This window comes from Pseudophryne corroboree, chromosome 2 (genome assembly GCF_028390025.1).
Source record: "Pseudophryne corroboree isolate aPseCor3 chromosome 2, aPseCor3.hap2, whole genome shotgun sequence".
Classification (NCBI taxonomy): domain Eukaryota; kingdom Metazoa; phylum Chordata; class Amphibia; order Anura; family Myobatrachidae; genus Pseudophryne; species Pseudophryne corroboree.
Window position 1 is genome coordinate 804,806,940 of NC_086445.1, and position 24,127 is coordinate 804,831,066.

General features: G+C 47.6%; 1 protein-coding gene and 2 pseudogenes across 4 annotated transcripts in view; 2 read left to right on the forward strand and 1 right to left on the reverse strand.

The window, feature by feature from the left end:
* KDM6A (lysine demethylase 6A) overlaps window positions 1-24,127 on the forward strand; it is a 435,435-nt gene that overhangs the window by 94,774 nt on the left and 316,534 nt on the right. The gene's annotated exons all lie outside the window — the stretch shown is intronic.
* LOC135052462 (5S ribosomal RNA) lies at window positions 2,441-2,549 on the reverse strand (annotated as a pseudogene).
* LOC135051697 (5S ribosomal RNA) lies at window positions 5,767-5,885 on the forward strand (annotated as a pseudogene).

Sequence of the window (24,127 nt, forward strand, 5' to 3'; positions counted from 1 at the left end):
GGTGCTGATCCAGTCAGACAGCATCACGGCGGTCGCCCATGTAAACCAGCAGGGCGGCACAAGAAGCAGGATGGTGATGGCAGAAGCCACATGGATTTTCCGATGGGCGGAGAATCATGTATTAGCACTGTCAGCAGTGTTCATTCCCGGAGTGGACAACTGGGAAGCAGACTTTCTCAGCAGGCACGACCTCCACCCGGGAGAGTGGGGACTTCATCCAGAAGTCTTCAAAATGATTGTACACCATTGGGAAAGGCCACAGGTGGACATGATGGCGTCCCGCCTCAACAAAAAGCAAAAAAGATATTGCGCCAGGTCAAGGGACTCTCAGGCGATAGCTGTAGACGCTCTGGTAACACCGTGGGTGTACCAGTCGGTGTATGTGTTCCTTCCTTTGCCTCTCATACTCAAGGTATTGAGAATACTAAGGAGGAGAGGAGTAAGAACTATACTCGTGGTTCCGGATTGGCCACTAAGAGCTTGGTACCCGGAACTTCAAGAAATGATCTCAGAGGACCCATGGCCTCTGCCGCTCAGACAGAACCTGCTGCAGCAGGGGCCCTGCCTGTTCCAAGACTTACCACGGCTGTGTTTGACGGCATGGCGGTTGAACACCGGATCCTGAAGGAAATATATTTTCTGGGCCCTGACTACGTCCAGTAACTTGGAGTCCTCCAAGTCCCACGTAGCCGCAGGCACCACAATAGATTGGTTCACATGAAAAGCTGATACCACCTTAGGAAGGAATTGGGAACGAGTCCTCAATTCCGCCCTATCCATATGAAAATCAGATAAGGGCTTTTGCATGACAAAACCGCCAATTCTGATACACGCCTTGCCGACGCCAAGGCAAACAGCATGACCACTTTCCACGTGAGGTATTTTAGCTCTACGGATTTAAGTGGCTCAACCCAATGCGACTTCAGGAAATCCAACACCACGTTGAGATCCCACGGTGCCACTAGAGGCACAAACGGGGCTGAATATGCAGCACTCCCTTAACAAAAGTCTGAACTTCAGGCAGTGAAGCCAGTTCTTTTTGGAAGAAAATGTACAGAGCCGAAATCTGGACCTTAACGTAACCCAATTTTAGGCTCGTAGTCAATCCTGACTGTAGGAAGTGCAGAAATCGACCCAGTTGAAATTCCTCCGTTGGGGCCTTCCTGGCCTCACACCAAGCAACATATTTTTGCCATATGCGGTGATAATATTTTGCGATCACATCTTTCCTAGCCTTAATCAGCGTAGGAATGACTTCCTCCGGAATGCCTTTGTTTCCAGGACGGCTGGAGTCAGGAAAACTGACTCGCTATTTATCCTGTATGCACCCAACAAGCTTGGGTGCTCCTGCTTCTAAGCAGACTATTGCTCGCTGGATCTGCTCCACGATTCAACTTGCACATTCTGCGGCTGGACTGCCGCACCCTAAATCTGTAAAAGCCCATTCCACGAGGAAAGTGGGCTCTTCTTGGGCGGCTGCCCGAGGGGTCTCGGCTTTACAACTTTGCCGAGCTGTTACTTGGTCGGGTTCAAACATTTTTGCAAAAGTATACAAGTTTGATACCCTGGCTGAGGAGGACCTTGAGTTTGCTCATTCGGTGCTGCAGAGTCATCCGCACTCTCCCGCCTGTTTGGGAGCTTTGGTATAATCCCCATGGTCCTTACGGAGTTCCCAGCATCCACTAGGACGTCAGAGAAAATAAGATTTTACTCACCGGTAAATCTATTTCTCGTAGTCCGTAGTGGATGCTGGGCGCCCGTCCCAAGTGCGGATTGTCTGCAATACTTGTATATAGTTATTGCCTAACTAAAGGGTTATTGTTATGAGCCATCTGTTAGTGAGGTTCAGATATATTTCATACTGTTAACTGGGTATAATATCACGAGTTATACGGTGTGGCTGGTATGAGTCTTACCCAGGATTCCAAATACTTTCCTTGTTGTGTCAGCTCTTCCGGGCACAGTATCCTAACTGAGGTCTGGAGGAGGGTCATAGAGGGAGGAGCCAGTGCACACCAGGTAGTCCTAAAGCTTTCTTTAGTTGTGCCCAGTCTCCTGCGGAGCCGCTATTCCCCATGGTCCTTACGGAGTTCCCAGCATCCACTACGGACTACGAGAAATAGATTTACCGGTGAGTAAAATCTTATTTTCCCCTGACCAGTACAGGGTTTTTGTATTGATGGGACCGGGGGGGTGGTCAAAACAAAATATTTAAGAGAGTCCAAATAGACTTAACTTAGATTCGGTAGAATGGTAATCAATGGTCACCACACTAAGGATTAAATACCTGAATTATGTACAAATGCAATCTTTATAGACAGAATTGAGGCATTCAATTGAAATAAAGAATATAAAGACACTAATAGAGAGATACTGGATAGAATTAGTGGTGATACTGCGGTTGGTGTCTCGTATCACATGGAAAGGGAAATTAATTCCCGCTCTACAACACCAGGTATTCGCAGGCAGTCTCCTCTCCTGATACTGACCCGGCCCAACGCTGTTTAGCTTCCAAGATCGGGCGCTGGCAGCGTGGTATGGTAGTAGAGATTTATGTGTACACCAATGAGAGTGCACCTATATAAGAAAAAGAGGAGTAGGAAATCAGGAGAAGATATAAGAGAAAGAAATGACTAGATAAAGAGGGTGAAAATATGTGGATCTGCTTTCCACGTTAGACACGGTTCAGAGATTCCCACAAATGTGGTACAGTGCACCGAGAATCGTGGATGAGAGTCCACGAAATGAGTGAATAGAGAGATATATAAGGTAGACAGTTCCTCTCAGAGGGACTGTATGGCAGGCTGATAACTTCAATAGGGTAGTGGGGCGGTTTAACCGCTACAAAAATGTATTAACACAAGGGACTAATAAGTCCTAATGGTACGGGGAAGATCTCCCTGGCGTCTCCCTTTTGACCCTAGTGTAAATAGAAGATCAATTATATCTCACAGAAGAGAATAGGATTCAGAAAGATGTATATCACCATGCATAAAAAAATATATATTGATTAGAATAACAGAATTCAGATTGTAAATAAATTCCCACAATGTCAGGGAGAGCATGCTTTGAACATCATGATTAGATATAGGTTATTTTGGATCAACAGCAGTATAGTGCAAATTGTACAATAGAAGAGTATAGTGATATCAAAATAACAAAAAAACGTTTGTCCCAATATCAAAGTGGGAAAGATGCTAAAAGAAATGCCTGTGTTCGGAATAGAGTATTCTGTCTATATTATTTTTGATGTCACAATTATCTGCAGACAATAATGAAACACAAGTGGTATAGAAAATAATGCTGACCTGGCCTCAGTTGAGAAACTGGGTTTTGGCCCAAATGTGGGAGAAACCCCATATACACAAAAATCACACTGTTATATGATAAGTGCAGATAGGGTTAAATAATTTCCCTGATTAAAGTGTTGCTATCTGTGGGACATGACCACAAGATAGAAGGGGCTTACGATTCTCCAATTACTCCAACAGGCTAGGTAGGCAAGTCAAAATTGCCTCAGGTACAGAGATGGTGCATATATATATATATATATATATATATATATATATAAAAAACACAGAAGTATCCTTATCTTGCGCCAACTCAAGAGCGACACACTGGGGGAGGTCTTTGTTGGGAGACCTCAGGAACATACAAAGTAAAACACAGATTCCCAAGTGCGCTAGTGATGTAATGTAATTATATAATTCTTCCAGCGTTTATTTCATCAGAAAATGTGGACTGGAAGATGTTTAATTCTGGGGACCTGTAACAGACACCCCTCACCAGAAAGTCACCCAAAACAAGAGGCCAACAGGCCAATTAATAAAAAGTTATTTTAATAACATATGATTTTTATACACAATATAAAATTATATCAATAAAACACAGTCACGACCAACTGTCAGTCAGAAAATCGCACCCTAGTTTGTGAAGATACTCCCTTCGAGCTCGCACCTTGAAAAAGGTGAGGGAGTATCTAGAATCCATCTTACAAACATGTTGGTCGTGACTGTGTTTTATTGATATAATTTTATATTGTGTATAAAAATCATATGTTATTAAAATAACTTTTTATTAATTGGCCTGTTGGCCTCTTGTTTTGGGTGACTTTCTGGTGAGGGGTGTCTGTTACAGGTCCCCAGAATTAAACATCTTCCAGTCCACATTTTCTGATGAAATAAACGCTGGAAGAATTATATAATTACATTACATCACTAGCGCACTTGGGAATCTGTGTTTTTCTCTCTCTCTATATATATATATATATATATATATATATATATATATATATATATATATATATATATATATATATATATATATATATATATATATATATATATATATAGAGTCAGGCCAGTAAGTCTTATCATGCCTTCAGCGGTCTCTCATTTAGTCCCAATATAGCCCCCGGTGCCGAACCCACATCCCTATTATATGTTTCACGCTGCCTTATCCTTCCAGTATTTAGGTTACAGGTCTCGCACCTGCTGTGCAGGGCTCGCCCTTATTCGTAACTCATCTTCCCTTCACTAATATGGCGGCTCTAATCTCGCGAGATTTGTGTCTTCCTATCTCACCTCCGTAAACTTAGCTCCTAGCAACCGCTGACGCCAGCGGGGAACATGCGCCCACCCATGCTATTGGTTAATTCCCTCTCCCAGCTGCTTTAAAAACCTGTCCCCCCCCCCCTGACCTTACGGAACCCGGAAGTGAACAAGCCCTACGGGCGAAACGCGTTTTCTGTGGGGGGGTCCGCTCACACTGTCCTCTAATGGCACCATCTCTGTACCTGAGGCAATTTTGACATGCCTACCTAGCCTGTTGGAGTAATTGGAGAATCGTAAGCCCCTTCTATCTTGTGGTCATGTCCCACAGATAGCAACACTTTAATCAGGGAAATTATTTAACCCTATCTGCACTTATCATATAACAGTGTGATTTTTGTGTATATGGGGTTTCTCCCACATTTGGGCCAAAACCCAGTTTCTCAACTGAGGCCAGGTCAGCATTATTTTCTATACCACTTGTGTTTCATTATTGTCTGCAGATAATTGTGACATCAAAAATAATATAGACAGAATACTCTATTCCGAACACAGGCATTTCTTTTAGCATCTTTCCCACTTTGATATTGGGACAAACGTTTTTTTGTTATTTTGATATCACTATACTCTTCTATTGTACAATTTGCACTATACTGCTGTTGATCCAAAATAACCTATATCTAATCATGATGTTCAAAGCATGCTCTCCCTGACATTGTGGGAATTTATTTACAATCTGAATTCTGTTATTCTAATCAATATATATTTTTTTATGCATGGTGATATACATCTTTCTGAATCCTATTCTCTTCTGTGAGATATAATTGATCTTCTATTTACACTAGGGTCAAAAGGGAGACGCCAGGGAGATCTTCCCCGTACCATTAGGACTTATTAGTCCCTTGTGTTATTAAATTTTTGTAGCGGTTAAACCGCCCCACTACCCTATTGAAGTTATCAGCCTGCCATACAGTCCCTCTGAGAGGAACTGTCTACCTTATATATCTCTCTATTCACTCATTTTGTGGACTCTCATCCACGATTCTCGGTGCACTGTACCACATTTGTGGGAATCTCTGAACCATGTCTAACGTGGAAAGCAGATCCACATATTTTCACCCTCTTTATCTAGTCATTTCTCTCTCTTATATCTTCTCCTGATTTCCTACTCTTCTTTTTCTTATATAGGTGCACTCTCATTGGTGTACACACAAATCTCTACTACCATACCACGCTGCCAGCGCCCAAACTCGTCCGATCTTGGAAGCTTAACAGCGTTGGGCCGGGTCAGTATCAGGAGAGGAGACTGCCTGCGAATACCTGGTGGTGTAGAGCGGGAATTAATTTCCCTTTCCATGTGATACGAGACACTAACAGCAGTATCACCACTAATTCTATCCAGTATCTCTCTATTAGTGTCTTTATATTCTTTATTTCAATTGAATGCCTCCAATTCTGTCTATAAAGATTGCATTTGTTCATAATTCAGATATTTAATCCTTAGTGTGGTGACCATTGATTACCATTCTACCGAATCTAAGTTAAGTCTATTTGGACTCTCTTAAATATTTTGTTTTGACCCCCCCCCCCCCGGTCCCATCAATACAGAAACCCTGTACTGGTCAGGGGAAATGGGGGTATGACAATCCAATGTCTACAACCTTTCCGAACACTCTTTGAAATAAAGAGACCAGAACATTTTAACATTTTTTACTAAATCTTTATTCTCTCACTGATCCCTGGGATGGGAAATTTTGGTTTAATAATATCAATAAAAGTTATGTTTTAAGCATTTTCCATTTCACATATTGTATCAACTTCTTTCTAAGAGTGCGCCCACACAAGAGCCTTCTTTTTTCTCCCATTGTAAGTCTGTGTACTTTCTGGCTCTGGGCGCACTACCAACTAGGACAGCATACTAATAAATTGGAATACACACTTTTTCCTTCCCACTAAAAAGGGTTACTCACTGTCCAACTGTGGTATTTTCTCTCTACATTGTTATTCCATTTAATGCTACCTGTGCCCGATCGCCCTGTGTTTTGTTGTCTATACTGACCCCTCAGATTCTGATCCTGATGGTTCTGATGGGGAGGCTGGTTCACAGGTAGATGTTCCTTACTTGTTGGAGGCGATAAGGATGATTCTTCAGATTACTGATGACGCAGTGCCTGATGCCGTTCATAAGAAACTGGACAGGTTCAAATGTAAGAAAGTGGTTAAGCAAGTTTTACCTCACTCTGACCACTTAGTGGACATATGTCAGGAATTCTGGGAAACTGCAGGTAAGAAATTCAAACCTCGCAAGAAGATGCTTGCTCGCTATCCTCTATCTGCGGAGCTAAGTAAAAATTGGGAGACTCCCTCGCCAGTGGATTCGCAGGTGGCGCGGCTGGTCGTATCCTCAGCTCTGCCTGTGACTACTGTCACATCCCTGAAGGAACCGACGGATAAGCGTGTGGAGGGTTGTTTAAAGGCGGTTTACACCCCAACTGGTGCTGCGCACAGACCCACTATTGCAGCAACTTGGGCTGCAGAGGCAATCGGGGTGTGGGCCCAGGAGTTGAAGGCAGTGTTGCCTTCCAATGCTTCTGATCACGCTAGACAATGCCTGTCGTATATTGTCACAGCTTCTCATTATGTGAAGGAGGCAGCTTCTGATGCCGGTATTCTGGCGGCCAAGGCTTCTACTACATCTATCCTGGAATGGATTCTTTGGTTGCTGTCATGGTCTGTAGATCTGGACTCCAAGAAAACCCTGGAGGTGCTCCCTTTTAAGGGATACGTTCTTTTTGGGGAAGACCAGATGGGTGGATTCCCAGAAAAGTATTTCAACAAATAACTTGAATATATAAATATGAATTTATTGTATGCTTAGCTAAGGTTATTGATCAATTCAGCAGATGTTCAATACAGCAATCACATCAGCATACTCAGGAGCCTCGCCCTCTGTGTCTAGAGGCTGAGTTATATTCAGATCATCCTGGCACTTCTGCAGTCCGTGTTGTATCCAGGTTGTGTAGGCTGCTTTTTTTTTTTTTTAAATTCATTATTTTGCGTGGCGAATTACAATAGGTAAACAGGCATTGGCAAGGGGGACCAACGTCCAACAGAAGCCACAATTTTTAGAATAAACAGTAAAAGTAGTCAAAAATAACATATGAGCAATCAAGTATCCAATTTAGGGGGGGAGGGGAGGAGGGGAAAGGGGGAGACCACGACATAACCCAATCACGGAGTATATGCTGAGAATAATGAGTTCAGAACAAAAGATAAAGAGGGCACGTGAAAGACGAGAAAAGATAGGAAGAAGGAGAAAAAGAGGAAGAGAGGAAAAGGATGGAAAGGAGATGGAGAGAGATCAGTAGGCAATGCCCATGGGTCTACGGGTGGAGCTAGGGACAAGAGGGGGGGGGGGGGGACGGCGGTCGACGTTCAGCGGCGAGCCAGGGGGCCCAAACCTGCTCAAAAACATGACCTCGGTCATGAAGGTAATACGTAATCCTCTCCATTGATGCAATATGCCAAATTTTGGTTTTAAGGGCTAAGAGAGAAGGCGGAGAGGGGTTTTTCCAATTGAGGGCTTTCAGTGATTTAGCCGCGGTTAGGATATGTGTAGCCAGTTTACGGGAGAATTTATCAGGCATCGGGGGAGGGTAGCACAGCAAGAAGATCCAGGGATCTCTCAGCACGGGGGAATCTAGAAGAGAGACCAGGAGGGAGTGGACTAGATTCCAAAAGGGAATGATGGACGGACACGACCACCATATATGTTTCATATCTCCTTTAAATCCGTAGTTTCTCCAGCAAGCAGGGGAAGCAGACGGAAAGAGTTTGTTTAGTCTATCCGGGGTATTGTACCATCGATAATGAATTTTGTAAGCCGTCTCTTTGAAGGCAGTGGCAATAGAGCATTTAGCAATCCCCAGTCTCATGTCCTCCCAGTCTCCACTCCACGGAGGGGGCCCAAGATCATGCTCCCATGCGAGCTCGTGGGGCCAAGAGGAGGGAAGGGAAGAGTCCAGTAAAATGGAGTAAAGTTGAGAGATTAAGCCTTTGGAGAGGTGAGAGTGTATGCATAAACTTTCCAAGGGAGTGAGGGCTCGGAGCAAGGCGGAGGAGGACAAAGAGCCCAAGAAGTGCCGGATTTGTAGGAATTGGAAGGGGTTAAGTTGAGTGCGAGGGGAACTTCTGTTGTAAGTCAGGGAGGGACAGCCATTGACCCCGATCAGCAAAATCCGATGGGAATTTGAAGCCCAGCGTTATCCATGTACAGAATCTCGTAACGGAGTATCCAGGAGGAAACATAGGGTTCTGCCAGATAAGGGTCAAGGGTGAAGGGGTCGTGGTGAGACCCATTTTCAGAGGGTGGGAGTCCCAAATTTTAAGGTTGGATTTGATTGTGGGGAGGAGTTTGGAGGCTGGGGGTCGGGAGGGCGAGGGTAGGCCCCACAGGGGAGTCAGGTCCGATAGGTTGATATAGGCCGCTTCGATATCTAACCAGGATATGGATCCCGGAGGGGCATAAGAGGCGACCACATGGGAGAGATGAGATGCCAGGTAGTAGAGTTTGATATCCGGAAGACCTCTGCCGCCCGCGGAGGTTGGCCGTTTCAGGGTGTTGGCAGCAATGCGGGGAGGTCTGTGGTTCCAGATAAAACGGACGAGTGCACGCTGGATAGTACGAAGAAAGGAGGCCGGGACCACCACAGGGAGGGTCTGGAAGAGGTAGAGCCATTTGGGGATTATGGTCATTTTGACCGCTATGATCCTGCCCAGCCACGAAATAAAGACTCTTCCAGGACGTCAGGTCAGCGAGCGTTTTGGTGAGGAGGGGTGGGAAGTTTTCCCTAAAGAGAGAGTCATAGCGGGAGGTCAAGTAGATCCCCAAGTATTTGATCTTTGTAGGCTGCCATTTAAAATTGAAATTAGTGCGAAGGGCCTCAGCTGCACGGGGGGAGACGTGGAGCAGCATGGCCTCGGATTTAGAACAATTGATACAAGGCTATAAGAATGGAGGACTGAAAATAAATTCGGGAGCGAGATAAGGGGCTGGGTTAAGGAAAGTAAAATGTCATCTGCAAAGAGGGAGATTTTGGGATCGGTACGGCCCACTGGTATACCATGTATACCCTGGTGAGCTCTAATTTGGGAGGCGCGCGGCTCAATAATAAGGGCGAATATCAATGGCGACAGGGGGCAACCTTAGCGTGTACCATTCGATATGCGGACCGGGGCAGACGGGACACCATTGATTAGGACTGTGGCGGAGGGGGTCGAGTATAGTGCCAGGACACCAGTGAGGAAGACACCCGACAGGCCATAGGCCTCCAGGGCGGCTCTTAAAAAACTCCAGGAGATCCGGTCGAAAGCTTTTTCAGCATCCAAGGAGAGCATGATAGTGGGGGATCCCTTGGAGTTCGTGATGTGTATAAGATCAATAGCGCGTCTGGTGTTGTCCCTCGCCTGGCGGCCCGGAATAAACCCCACTTGGTCGTAGTGGACAAGTGAAGGGAGATACGGGTTAAGGCGGTTAGCTAGGATTTTAGCAAAGATTTTAAGGTTCAGGAGAGATATAGGGCGGTAGCTAGCGCAGTTGAGGGCGTCCTTGCCATCCTTGGGAATCACCACAATTCTAGCCTCTAGCATCTCAGAGGGAAAGGAGTCGCCATGGATAACCTTATTAAACAGGGATTGAAGGTGGGGGGGATAGGAGATCGGAGTAATGTTTGTAGTAGAGAGCTGTGAACCCATTCGGGCCAGGAGATTTACCGCTCTTTTGCGAGAGAATAGTCTAGGTAATTTCTTTCACCGAGATCTCGCTGTTAAGATGGTCCATGGTGTCTCGAGACAATGTAGGCAGGTTAGAGGCTGAAAGAAAGTGAGAGATCAGGTCAGAGTGGGACTGGGAGGGGGGACCAGACGGGGAGGGTGAAAGATTGTATAGGTCATTGTAATAGGATTGAAAAGCCGCTCTAACGGCGGTAGGGTCATGGACTAACCGATTAAGGGGGTCTCTAATTGAAATATTAGTTTTGGCTCTAGCGGAGCGGAGTCGTGCTGCCAGGATCTTGTCTGCCTTATCCCCCTTCTCATAAAAAGACTGGCGAAGCCATTTAAGACATTTAGCCACTCGTCTGGAGAGTAGGAGATCAAGTTCCGCCTTAACGGTGCGGAGTTCAGACAAGATGGCCTGGTCGGAGGACGCCTTATGTTGGGTCTCGAGGGTGTGGAGTTTAATAGAAAGTCTGTTGAACTGGGTGAGGGATTGTTTTTTGGCTTGTGAGGCTAGGCTGATGATGTGCCCTCGAAGGACCGCCTTGTGTGCCAGCCAGAGAGTGGACCTGGAAGTGTCAGGGGAATCGTTCACGGAAAAATAGTCAGAAAGCTTATCCCGAAGATGGGAGCGTATCTCCGGGTTGTGAAGGAGGCTGTCATTAAGGCGCCAGGTCATGGGGCGGGGGCGAGAGAGCAGACCTGAGAGGTCGCAGGAGATAGGGGCATGGTCGGACCAAATCAGCTGGTGTATATCGGCAGCATGGAGATTCAAGGCAAGTTCGTGGCTGAGCAGGATCATATCGATGCGGGAGTAAGAATTATGGGGAGCAGAATAGAAGGTGTAGTCGCGCGCTGAGGGATCTTTTATCCTCCAGGAGTCGTAGAGAAGCTGGGATCGCATGAGACGGAGGAGGGATCTGGAGCGGAGAGAGTCCGACAGGGAGGCAGAGGGCAGAGAGGGAGAGCGGTCTATGTTTGGATTTAACACAGAGTTGAAATCTCCAGCTAGTATGAGGTCGCCCTGTCGGACTTGAGTAAGAAGCGTGCCTAGTTTCGCAAAGAACAACTCTTGTCTCTGGTTAGGGGCATAAATGTTGGCTAGGGTGCAAAGTTTGTTATTGAGTTTCCCCACCAACACAAGAAACCGGCCTTCCTTATCAGCGTGGGAGTCGAGGAGTTCAAAGGTGAGGTGACGGGCAAATAGAATCGCGACTCCTCGCTTTTTGGCTGAATGGTCACAGGCATGAAACACGTCGGGGAATGGTTTACATTGTAGGGTAGGGTGGGCATCATGTAGAAAATGAGTCTCCTGGAGGAAGACCAGGTCACCTCTATGAAGTTTAAGGGTGACAAAGAGCTTACCTCTCTTTTGAGGGCTGTTCAGGCCCTTCACATTAAAAGAAAGTACCCGGAGACCCATGGGCAAACAGCAAAGAGGTAGGCAGAATAGGGGGAGCGCCGAGTTCCAGAGGTAGGGTGGAAGGGAAAAATAGTAGATGACAGAGAAGCAAAACAGAGGGTAGCGTGGTTAGAAAGGAGGGGGGAGGGAAAAGAAACCGGGAGAGGGGGGAGGGTAGGTGGTCGTCCGGCGGTAGAGGACAGGACCGGTGGTGCTGACAGGGGGAAGGGGTGCTAGGTGTCGGGAGGGCACCTAGGTCAGCAGGAGGGCTCGAAGACATAAGGGGGCGCAGCCTGGTATCCAGACGATTCATTACTAACCGCTTAGCAATGACCAAGAGGCAGGCCCCCCCTGGGAGGACCCTCAAGGAAAGGCTGGAGAGAAGACAGGAGTGAAGAACGGGTGGAGCGCCAACTCCAGAGAAATGTTGAAGAAGAGAGAGAAGAAGGAGCAGGAGAAAGAAAAAGGAGGAAAATGAGAACAAGAAATAGAGTATCACACCGTAACAAGAGGTAACATCCTAACAAATGAGAACCGACTAATGGATCGGGGAGTGAGAACATGGGAGATCTAAAGGTAAACAGTTACTCAAGTAGGGAGTACGACCAGGAAGGCCGCCACTAACATAGACAAGGTATATCAACTCGGAGAGCTACAAGTCCATCAGGGCACTGGTGGGGGAGCCCGAGAGACCGAAGATGCTGGAACCGTGAACCACTCCGAGCTGGGGGGCGGAGGCGGGATTCGCTGCGTCCGAGGAGGCAGAGAGGATGCAGAGGGGTCCCGTTCCTCGGTGTGGATACCCAGCTTGGAGAGCAGCGATTGAGCCTCGGATGGGTTTCTGGCCGTTAGTAGCTTTCCCTGGTGCCAAACCAGGATACGGAACGGGAAACCCCAGCGGTACTTGACATTGTGCTGGGAAAGCAGGGAAGTAATGGGCTTAAAGTCTCTACGTTTGGCCAGGGTGAGAGGGGATAAGTCCTGGAAGATCTGCAGGGAGACATTTTGGAAGGACACAGACCCCAGACGCCGTGCTTCTCTCATAACGGACTCCTTCGCGGTGAAGTAGTGCATTCGGAGAATGACGTCTCTAGGCTGGGAAGAGTCTTGGGAGCGGGGCCGGAGGGCTCGGTGTGCTCGGTCCAGGAGAAGATGGTCTACGGGGGTATCAGGTGACAGGAAGGTGAAGAGGCGTTTAAGGTAAAGTTCAAGGTGGGCCGCTTCAACGTCTTCAGGAATACCCCGAATCCTGAGATTATTTCTCCGCGCCCTATTATCCTGGTCCTCATGCTCCTCCCGCAATTGAGCGATATCTTGGCGGAGTTGATGGAAGTCGGTCTCAACCGTTTGCTGGAACGTCACCACCTCTTCCACTCGTCGCTCGAGTTGATCCGTTCTGGAGCCAGTTTCGGCGATGTCAGACTTCAGGGAATGGAGAGCCTGAACAGAGGTCTTGACATCCCGCACCTCTTTGAGGAGGGAGAGGAAGTTCCTGCGGGTGAGAGGTGCGAGATCGTCGTCATCGGAGTTGGAGGGACCCTGGGGGTGTTCAGGAGCATCGGGCCGAGTCTTGGCGAGGGTACTCTTTTTAGTAAGGAATGGCGTGAGGTCAGAGCCCTGTGATTTTTTGCCACCCCTGGGCATCTTGTACGGTTGAGAAGTGGGGTAGACGGCAGGAAGGGGGGTAGAGGCGGCGCTCCAGCAGGAAGGCCCAGGCCCGGGGGGGTCAGGCGGGGATATTAGAGAGATATCATGGCGCAGTCAGCAGGGCAGCGCGGGTGGGAGAGGGCCGAAGAGTTCTGGCAGTTAGAAGGGCCCACGTGGTCCCGGAGGGGAGACTGCCAATTAGAGATCGCAGAAGATGGGCTGGTGCAATCTGTATGTTTGCCCGTGTGCAAGGTCTGCGAGGGTGAGTCCCGGCCACGGACCAGCCAGTGGTCGGGATGATGCCAAAGCTCGGTAAACGAGCAAGAATGACAGGCCCCAGCAGTGGAAGATGTCGTCACAGGTCTGATGGGGTGTGGACTCCAAAGGGTCTCAGGAGGGAGGCCAGTGCAGGGGGCCCAATATTAGATAAGGTGCGCACTGCGGAGGGGCTCTCAGCGCTGGGTTGGCGGGGAGACCAGCGCCCCAAGGGCTCACAGAGAAGGGTCAGGGAAGGGGGACAGAGGGGCCCAGGCCGCTTGACGGGCTGGTACAGCCCGCAGAGATTCCCAGCAGTGCAGGTGCTTGGCCGTCCACAGCTCTCTCCCCCCCCCCCCCCCCCCCCCCCCCTCAGCCGCACGGCACCCCCGGCGCTCACCTGTGATCTTGCGGCGTCTGGTCCCGGCTTCCGGAGGCGGAGGAGAACGGAGACCTGGGCGCCGCAGCCGCCGCACCCCGAGCGGGTGAAGGTGCAGGGGAGATCCCGGTGGAGCTGGAGAGGAGACGGGGATCCGGCCGGCGAGGCACGGACCTCCGCACCGGAACCGGAAGTAGCAGCCGCGTCCCGTCGTCCGTCAGTAGGAGAGTCCCCGGCTTCACCGTGACCCGCAGGCAGCAACCCGCACAGACACAGGAGGTGTCTGCCGGCTCCGCGGTCCATGCAGGTCAGGTCAGGGGGACCCCAGCAGGCAGGATGGCGGGTCTTGAGGGGCCGTAGGGGTGCAGGAAGGGCAGAAATAGAAGGCCCGGGCAGGAGCTCCAGCTCCACACGTCCTGCTAGCTCAGAAGCCAGGCCACGCCCCTGTGTAGGCTGCTTTAACATTAAAAATGTCTATCTTATATAGGCTGTAGAACTCCTGAGTAAGCATATTTCATATGTACAAAGTTCATATTATGAAATACACATAAATGCTAAGAAACAGTAGGGGGCACTGTTGCCTCAATTTTAAGTTTTAGAAATAACATAATACCAATGTTTAACATGGATTATATAGATTAACACACAAGGTGAAACGCCATGGTCTCCAAATTAAGATTCAAACATTCCAATGTTGACATATGTCCAACTCCAAACACTTGTCTTGTTTTGGTCTCGTATAACCAGACAATGGACATTGCCCTTGCTTGTAAAATATATATCCCTGTCAGGAACACACACACACACACACACACACACACACACACACACACACACACACACACACACACACACTTGTAAAATATATATATATATATTTATTTCCCCCATTGTCCTATTAATAACACCATATTCTATTCATAACAAACATCAACCACCTTTCTAAAGATATAAAATAAAGCACTCATATAATAATCCAATGATGTTAAAAACATGACTTGTATATAGTCTGTATGCACCGTGACATGTAATGGGTAACTAGTCCTATCTTCAGTATGTTTACTCATTCTGTTATTTGTATTTGGTTCATAGAAGGGGAACAGAGTTAAAATGTGCTTAATACAATTAAATATACATTATGTCATCAGTCTCCTTATTTAATAGCCATGCCTTGCACATAGACTCACATTGTAGTTTGTGATTTGTACTAAACTTCTGATTAGGTAAACCTAAATAGGGTTGTATAATGTCAAAACACAAAAGCTCTGGCACAACAAGCAGCGTCTGAAATCAACCTGTTTAAATCTAAGGCCTAATTGGGGCATGTCATAATGTTTGCAGTAGTGGTGGGCAGCGATTAAAATTTTGAATCGCGATTAATAGCATGATTTTCTCAGATTAAGCGCATTATGCGCAAGATTCAATAATGAATTCAAAAGTAGTGTGTTGCGCACATTTTAGAGAGAGAGAGAGAAAAGAGATACACATACATGCATACAGCATGTAAGTATTCTATTGTGCAAAACTGGATCAGGCTGTGTAGTGCATGGCTGGGAGCACAGGCTGTGTGAAGTGCATGAATAGGGTAGCACAGTCTGTGTGTATAGTGCATGAATAGGGAGCACAGGCAGTGTATGGTGCATGGCTGGGGAGCACAGGCTGTGTAGTGCATAAATAGGGAAGCACAGGCTGTGTAGTGCATGAATAGGGAGCACAGGCAGTGTATGGTGCATGGCTGGGGAGCACAGGCTGTGTAGTGCATAAATAGGGGAGCACAGGCTGTGTAGTGCATAAATAGGGGAGCACAGGCTGTGTAGTGCATGAATAGGGGAGCACAGGCTGTGTAGTGCATGAATAGGGGAGCACAGGCTGTGTAGTGCATGAATAGGGGAGCACAGGCTGTGTAGTGCATGAATAGGGGGCACAGGTTGAGTACTGCTTGGCTGGGAAGCACTGGCTGTGTAGTGCATGGCTGGGGAGCACAAGATATATACAGACAGTGTATATGACTGGAGCATGTAATGGCCTTGGCACGGCGGTGCAGCAGACACACCTGCGACGCCGGCGGAATCACACGGAGACGCCGCTTTGTGCAATGATAGAACCTATTTAATGACGATGATGATGCTGCTGCTGTACCATACCCTCCAACATTTTACACACACAAATCTGTACAAATTCGAAAAAGGGGCATGGCCACGGGTAAAGGGGGCGTGGCCACACCCCCTTTTCCTATACTTTCAATTGAATTTGGAGAGCCAAAAATCGGTACAGACCATAAAAAAAAAAAGTACTGTACCTATTAAAAAGGTACAGTTGGAGAATATGCTGTACACAACCATGCCCACATCGGTTGCCTGTGATTATTACTGTCCTACCCCTGGGAGCACTGCTGCCTTCTAATTTGCAGCGACACAGGAGGGGGCGGAGATTTGCGTCTTCCTGGTGACAGATTTGTATGAAGGTGGAGCAAGGACAGTTTCCCCATCCTCCCAGTGCCGCACCAGTTCCTGCTGCCTCCAAGGCCGCTGTCATTATTGCATGTGGCTTTTGAGCTGGCTAATGGAGAAAATGATGGTGATGGGCGCGGCTTGTAGAGAGGGTGAGGCTACTGATCAGTGTGCTCCGTGTTGTGGAGGCAGTGACATGAGCGTTACTGCCACTGAAAGAAGCGGAGTGGGCAGGACTTCCGTGTAACTGAGATGTAGAGGAGCTGCATGTCTTCCCCGATGGTGCCAAGCGTTCAAATAATTGTTGGCGTTAATTAGTTAATGCATTAACGCGTTAACTTGCCCAGCCCTAGTTTGCAGATATTCCAGTAGGGATAGGGACTGTTGACTGGTGTTGTCAATACCCTTGTTCTTAGTCTGCTGCATGCTTTCCATTTATTGTGACACTACAAAGTCAAACAATGTTGGTAGGTGTTCCTTTATCTGTAAGGTTTTGCATTTTGGTATACAAAATAGTATACAGTACTATATACATGGATATATATTTCTCTAACGTCCTAGTGGATGCTGGGGACTCCGTAAGGACCATGGGGAATAGACGGGCTCCGCAGGAGACAGGGCACTTTAAGAAAGAATTAGGAATACTGGTGTGCACTGGCTCCTCCCTCTATGTCCCTCCTCCAGACCTCCAGTTAGAATCTGTGCCCGGACGAGCTGGGTGCACTTTAGTGAGCTCTCCTGAGCTTGCTGAATAGAAAGTATTTTGTTAGGATTTTTTTATTTTCAGAGAGATCTGCTGGCAACAGACTCTCTGCTACGTGGGACTGAGGGGAGAGAAGCAGCCCTACTAACTGCGGATAGGTCATGCTTCTTAGGCTACTGGACACCATTAGCTCCAGAGGGATCGAACACAGGAACGCACCCTTGGTCGTCCGATCCCAGAGCCGCGCCGCCGTCCCCCTCGCAGAGCCAGAAGCCGGCGTGACAAGCAAGAAGACTTCAAAAGCGGCTGCAGAAGACTCCAGTCTTCATATGAGGTAGCGCACAGCACTGCAGCTGTGCGCCATTGCTCCCACATTACACCCACACACTCCGGTCACTGTAGGGTGCAGGGCGCAGGGGGGGGGGCGCCCTGGGCAGCAATTAGAGACCTCTTGGCAAAGTGGGCATATATACAGTTGGGCACTGTATATATGCATGAGCCCCCGCCATTATTTTACACAAAATCGCGGGACAGAAGCCCGCCGCTGAGGGGGCGGGGCTTCTTCCTCAGCACTCACAGCGCCATTTTCTCTCCACAGCTCCGCTGAGAGGAAGCTCCCCAGGCTCTCCCCTGCAGAGGCTCGATAGAAGAGGGTGAAAAAGAGAGGGGGGGGGCACATAAATTTGGCGTAAAAACAATGTATACAGCAGCTACTGGGTTAACACTACGTTACTGTGTGATTCCTGGGTCATATAGCGCTGGGGTGTGTGCTGGCATACTCTCTCTCTGTCTCTCCAAAGGGCCTTGTGGGGGAACTGTCTTCAAATAGAGCATCCCCTGTGTGTGTGGTGTGTCGGTACGTGTGTGTCAACATGTCTGAGGTAAAAGGCTCCCCTAAGGAGGAGATGGAGCTAATATGTGTGAGAGGGTGTCTGTCGACAACGCCGACACCTGTTTGGATATGTGTAAGTGCTAAGGTGAATTTATTGCACAAAAGATTAGAGAACAGACAGGAAATCTACCCATATCTGTCCCTATGACGCAGAGACCTTCAGAGTCTCACAATGCTCACTATCCAAAATAATAGACACTGATATCGACACGGAGTTTGACTCCAGGTCGACTACGATAATGCAAAGTTACAGCCAAAATGGCAGAAAAGTATTCAATATATGATTATTGTAATAAAGATGATTTGCATATCACTGATGACTCATCTGTCCCTGACACAAGGGTACACATTTTAAGGGGAAGAAAGCGGAGGTAAATTTCCCTCCTCTCATGAGGAAAAAGAGCGGGAATCTCCAGACAAGAGACTGCAGCTTCCCACAAAGAATTCTCAGGCAGTATCCTTTCCCCACTAGGGCCAGGATGTGATGGGAATCTTCCCCTAGGGTGTCAAATTTGCCCAAAAGGTAGCCCTAGCTATTCTCAGGGATCCTACAGATAGCGTGCACATTTTGGTGCACTACTCAGACCGGCGATTGTGTCGGCATGGGTTTATAGCGCTGTGGCGGCGTGGACAGGTACCTTATCAGCAGAAATTGAGACCCTAGTATGTATGTGTGTGTGTGTGTGTGTGTGTGTGTATATGTATGTATATATATATATATATATATATATATATATATATATATATATGAGAGAGAGAGGGAAACAGGGTTAACTGCAATTCACAAATTGTATCTTCAACAGGTGGTGGTCAAGGTTCCCTCCTTCAACAAGGAGGGGGGTTATTATTCGACCATGTTGTAGTCCCGAAACCAGATGGTTCGGTCAGACCCATATTGAATTTAAAATCCCTGAACATATACTTGAAAAGTTCAAGTTCAAGATGGAATCGCTCAGAGCGGTCATCGCAAGTGAGGGGGATTTTATGGTGTCTCTGGACATAAAGGATGCTTACCTTCATGTCCCCGTTTATCCACCTCATCAGGAGTACCTCAGATTTGTGGTACAGGATTGTCATTACCAATTCCAGACGTTGCCGTTTGGTCTGTCCACGGCACCGAGAATATTTACCAAGGTAATGGCAGTAATGATGGTGCTCCTGCGAAAGCAAGGAGTCACAATTATCCCATACTTGGACGATCTCCTCATAAAGGCGAGGTCCAGAGAGCAGTTGCTGGTTAGTGTAGCACGCTCTTGGGAAGTGTTACAACAGCACGGCTGGATTCTGAATATTCCAAAGTCGCAGCTGATTCCTACGATGCGTCTGCCCTTCCTGGGCATGATTCTGGACACAGACCAGAAGAAGGTTTTTCTCCCGACGGAGAAGGCTCAGGAACTCATGACACTGGTCAGAGACCTCTTAAAACCAAAACAGGTGTCGGTGCATCACTGCACGAGAGTCCTGGGAAAGATGGTGGCGTCATACGAGGCCATTCCCTTCGACAGGTTCCATGCGAGGACCTTTTCAATGGGATCTGTGGGACAAGTGGTCCGGATCGCATCTACAGATGCATCGGCTGATCACCCTATCCCCCAGGGCCAGGGTGTCTCTTCTGTGGTGGCTGCAGAGTACTCACCTTCTCGAGGGCCGCAGGTTCGGCATTCAGGACTGGGTCCTGGTGACCACGGATGTAAGCCTCTGAGGGTGGGGGGCTGTCACTCAGGGAAGAAGTTTCCAAGGCCTTGGTCAAGTCAGGAGACTTGCCTTCACATCAATATCCTGGAACTAAGGGCCATACACAACGCCCTAGGTCAAGCGGAGACCCTGCTTCGCAACCAATCGGTGCTGATTCAATCAGACAACCTCACCGCAGTGGCTTATGTAAACCGCCAAGGCGGCACAAGGAGCAGGGTGGCGAAGGCGGAAGCCACCAGAATTCTTCGATGGGCGGAGAATCACGTATGAGCACTGTCAGCAGTGTTCATTCCGGGAGTGGACAACTGGGAAGCAGACTTCCTCAGCAGGCACGACCTCCACCAGGGAGAGTGGGGACTTCATCAAGAAGCCTTCACGCAGATTGTAGGTTGGTGGGAACTGCCACAGGTGGACATGATGGCATCCCGCCTCAACAAAAAGCTACAGAGGTATTGCGCCAGGTCAAGAGACCCTCAGACGATAGCTGTAGACGCACTGGTGACACCGTGGATGTTCCAGTCGGTTTATGTGTTTCCTTCTCTTCCTCTCATACCCAAGGTGCTGAGAATCATAAGAAAAAGAGGAGTGAGAACAATACTCATTGTTCCGGATTGGCCAAGAAGGACTTGGTATCCAGAGCTGCAAGAAATGCTCACAGATGACCCGTGGCCTCTGCCGCTAAGGCAGGATCTGTTGCAGCAGGGACCTTGTCTGTTCCAAGACTTACCGCGGCTGCGTTTGACGGCATGGCGGTTGAACGCCGGATCCTAGTAGAAGAAGGGATTCCGGATGAGGTTATTCCTACGCTAATAAAGGCGAAAATATGTTGCTTGGTGTGAGGCCAAGAATGCCCCTACAGAGGAATTCCAGCTGGGCCGTTTCCTTCACTTCCTACAGTTGCGAGTGACTTTGGGCCTAAAATTGGGGTCCATTAAGGTCCAGATTTCGGCCCTATCCATTATCTTTCAAAAAGAACTAGCTTCTCCACCTGAAGTTCTGAAGTCTGTAAAGGGAGTGCTGCATATTCAGCCCTGTTGTGCCTCCAGTGGCACCTTGGGATCTTTACGTGGTATTGAGTTTCCTGAAATCACACTGGTTTGAGCCGCTTAAAACCGTGGAGTTAAAATATCTCACGTGGAAGGTGGTCATGCTATTAGCCTTGGCTTCGGCTAGGAGTGTGTCAGAATTGGCGGCTTTGTCACATAAAAGTCCCTGTTTGGTTTTCCATACGGACAGGGCAGAATTGCGGACTCGTCCGCAATTTCTGCCAAATGTGATGTCATCTTTTCATATGAACCAACCTATTGTGTTGCCTGTGGCTACTCGTGACTTGGAGGATTCCGAGTTACTGGATGTAGTCAGGGCTTTGAAGGTTTATGTAGCCAGAACGGCTAGAGTCAGGAAAACTGAGTCGCTGTTTATCCTGTAGGCATCCAACAAACTGGGTGCTCCTGCTTCAAAGCAAACTATTGCTCGCTGGATCTGTAACACGATCCAGCAGGCTCATTCTGCGGCTGGATTGCCGCTTCCAAAATCAGTAAGAGCCCACTCCACAAGGAAGGTGGGCTCTTCTTGGGTGGCTGCCCGAGGGGTCTCGGCATTACAGCTTTGCCGAGCGGCTACTTGGTCAGGTTCAAACACCTTTGCAAAGTTCTACAAGTTTGATACCCTGGCTGAGGAGGAACTTGTGTTTACTCATTCAGTGCTGCAGAGTCATCCGCACTCTCCCGCCCGTTTGGGAGCTTTGGTATAATCCCCATGGTCCTTACGGAGTCCCCAGCATCCACTAGGACGTTAGAGAAAATAAGATTTTACTTACCGGTAAATCTATTTCTCGTAGTCCGTAGTGGATGCTGGGCGCCCGTCCCAAGTGCGGACTTCTTCTGCAATACTTGTGTATAGTTATTGCTTAAATAAGGGTTATGTTATGGTTGCATCAGGTTTGTCTGATGCTCTGTTGTTGTTCATACTGTTAACTGGGTAAGTTTATCACGAGTTATACGGTGTGGCTGGTATGAGTCTTATCCTGGATTCCAAAATCCTTTCCTTGTACTGTCAGCTCTTCCGGGCACAGTTTCCTTAACTGAGGTCTGGAGGAGGGACATAGAGGGAGGAGCCAGTACACACCAGTATTCCTAATTCTTTCTTAAAGTGCCCTGTCTCCTGCAGAGCTCGTCTATTCCCCATGGTCCTTACGGAGTCCCCAGCATCCACTACGGACTACGAGAAATAATTTACCGGTAAGTAAAATCTTATTTATACTCACCTGATCCAGTGTCCAGTTCTTTTATTGTAATCCACGTTCTTGGCAAAACAAAAAAACGCATTTACCCGAACCAGACCCCATTGCAGGCTCAGTGGTGACAGGTTCGATTCCCACTCTATGGGTGTCGTGGACACCCAGGGGTCCTATGTTTACACATGGGACCCCTTTCCCCGAATGCAGAGACCCCCCTGTGACTCCTGTCACAGAAGGTCCCTTCAGCCAATCAGGAAGCGCCACTTCGTGGCACTCTCCTGATTGGCTGTATGCGCGTCGGAGCTGTCAGACGCGCATCGCACAGCCCCCTCCATTATCTTCAATGGTGGGAACTTTGCGGTCAGCGGTGAGGTCACCCGCGGTCAGCCGCTGACCGCAAAGTTCCCACCATTGAAACTAATGGAGGCGCTGTCTGCCAGCTCAGACGCGCAAAGCCAATCAGGAGAGTGCCACGAAGTGGCGCTTCCTGATTGGCTGAAGGGACCTTCTGTGACAGGAGTCACGGGGTGTCTCTGCATTCGGGGAAATGGGTCCCATGTGTAAACATAGGACCCCTTTCAGTCCGTCTGGTTCGGGTAAATGCGTTTTTTTGTTTTGCCAAGTACGTGGATTACAATAAAAGAACTGGACACTGGATCAGGTGAGTATAAATAAGATTTTACTTACCGGTAAATTATTTCTCGTAGTCTGTATTTCTCGTAGTTGAAGGGGTCCCCACTCCTCCAGGGTACCCCGGCCAGGGGTGACTAGTTGGGTATTTAATGCCACGGCCGCAGCGCGCTGTATAAAAGTGACCCCCGGCTGTGGCATTTTCTGTCCAGCTAGTGGAGCCCGGTGCTGGTACAAAAAATACGGGGGACCCCTACTCTTTTTGTCCCCCGTATTTTTTGCACCAGGACCAGGCGCAGAGCCCGGTGCTGGTTGTTAAAATACGGGGGATCCCCTCTCATTTTTCCCCCCGTATTTTGTCAACCGGGACCGGCTCAAAGAGCCCGAGGCTGGTTATGCTTAGGAGGGGGGACCCCACGCATTTTTTTTCCTGATTTTTACCCCATTCCATTAAAAAAAAATTTTTTTTTAAAATATATAAATAATACTTGTGCCTCCTAAATAGACAAACCAAGTACCTAATCCCTTCTAATATAAATAGATATGCTATTACCAATATAAAAAAAACTTATTTAAAAACTAAATTTAGGCGGATTGAAAATGACGAATTTACTGTCTAAAAGCACTGTTGTCGAATTTACAATCTTCAATTGAATATACTTTTGTCGAAATGCCGCATTTGTACCACTGCAGAAATGTCGAATTCGACAAATGTCAAAAAGTCGAATATGGAATGGCCGTTTTTTTTTGACGAAAAGTACTGAATTGCATTGTTTTTTTATTTTTTTTTGCAGAAAATTTCCCTTTTTTCGACATTTTCGGGAATTCGACCGCAATTGCATATACCCCTAAAACAGTAGAGCAATTTAAACAAGCTTGGTATAGGCATAATGATAGCTTTATAGAGAACTAAGGATCAAATAGGGCTTGGTAGGTAAGCAAAGGTTAAAAAAATAATGCAGCCTAGATGATGGCTCTTTTCTGCTGTCAAATTTTATAGAGCAAATTTAATTGCTTTTAGTCTCCCCGAGAGAGCAATTCAGTTGTTGATGAACTTCCTAATTTTCGAGAGCAGAAACCGGCCATATTTTTGCCCGCCCAAACAGCATTTTTATTGTCACTTTTAAGTATTTTAGGTCAGTTTATCTTTTTTTTTTTTTTTTGTTGTATTGCTAAACCCAGTGCTTTTGGTCACGAAAAGCTGAAACAATTGAGTATTGTCCCGTCCATTTAGATGGGTGATTAGGTGTGAGAGGGTGCGCAAAATTAATTGAGTTCCGTCCTATGTTTCTATAGAAGCTGTAGGTTAGGCATACAGTGAAAGTGTAACTAGGACCAAAGTACATATTTAAAAAAAATAAAAAGATAGAATTGAAAGTGCTGTTTTAAAGATACGGTATGTTGTGCTTTCAGTAGAACTGCGATCACTTCCTGCTGGGTTCATTCTGGCAGTGACTTTACTTCCTGTGAGATATGTGCCTTATCTGGAATTCTGAAATCTGAAAGCCAA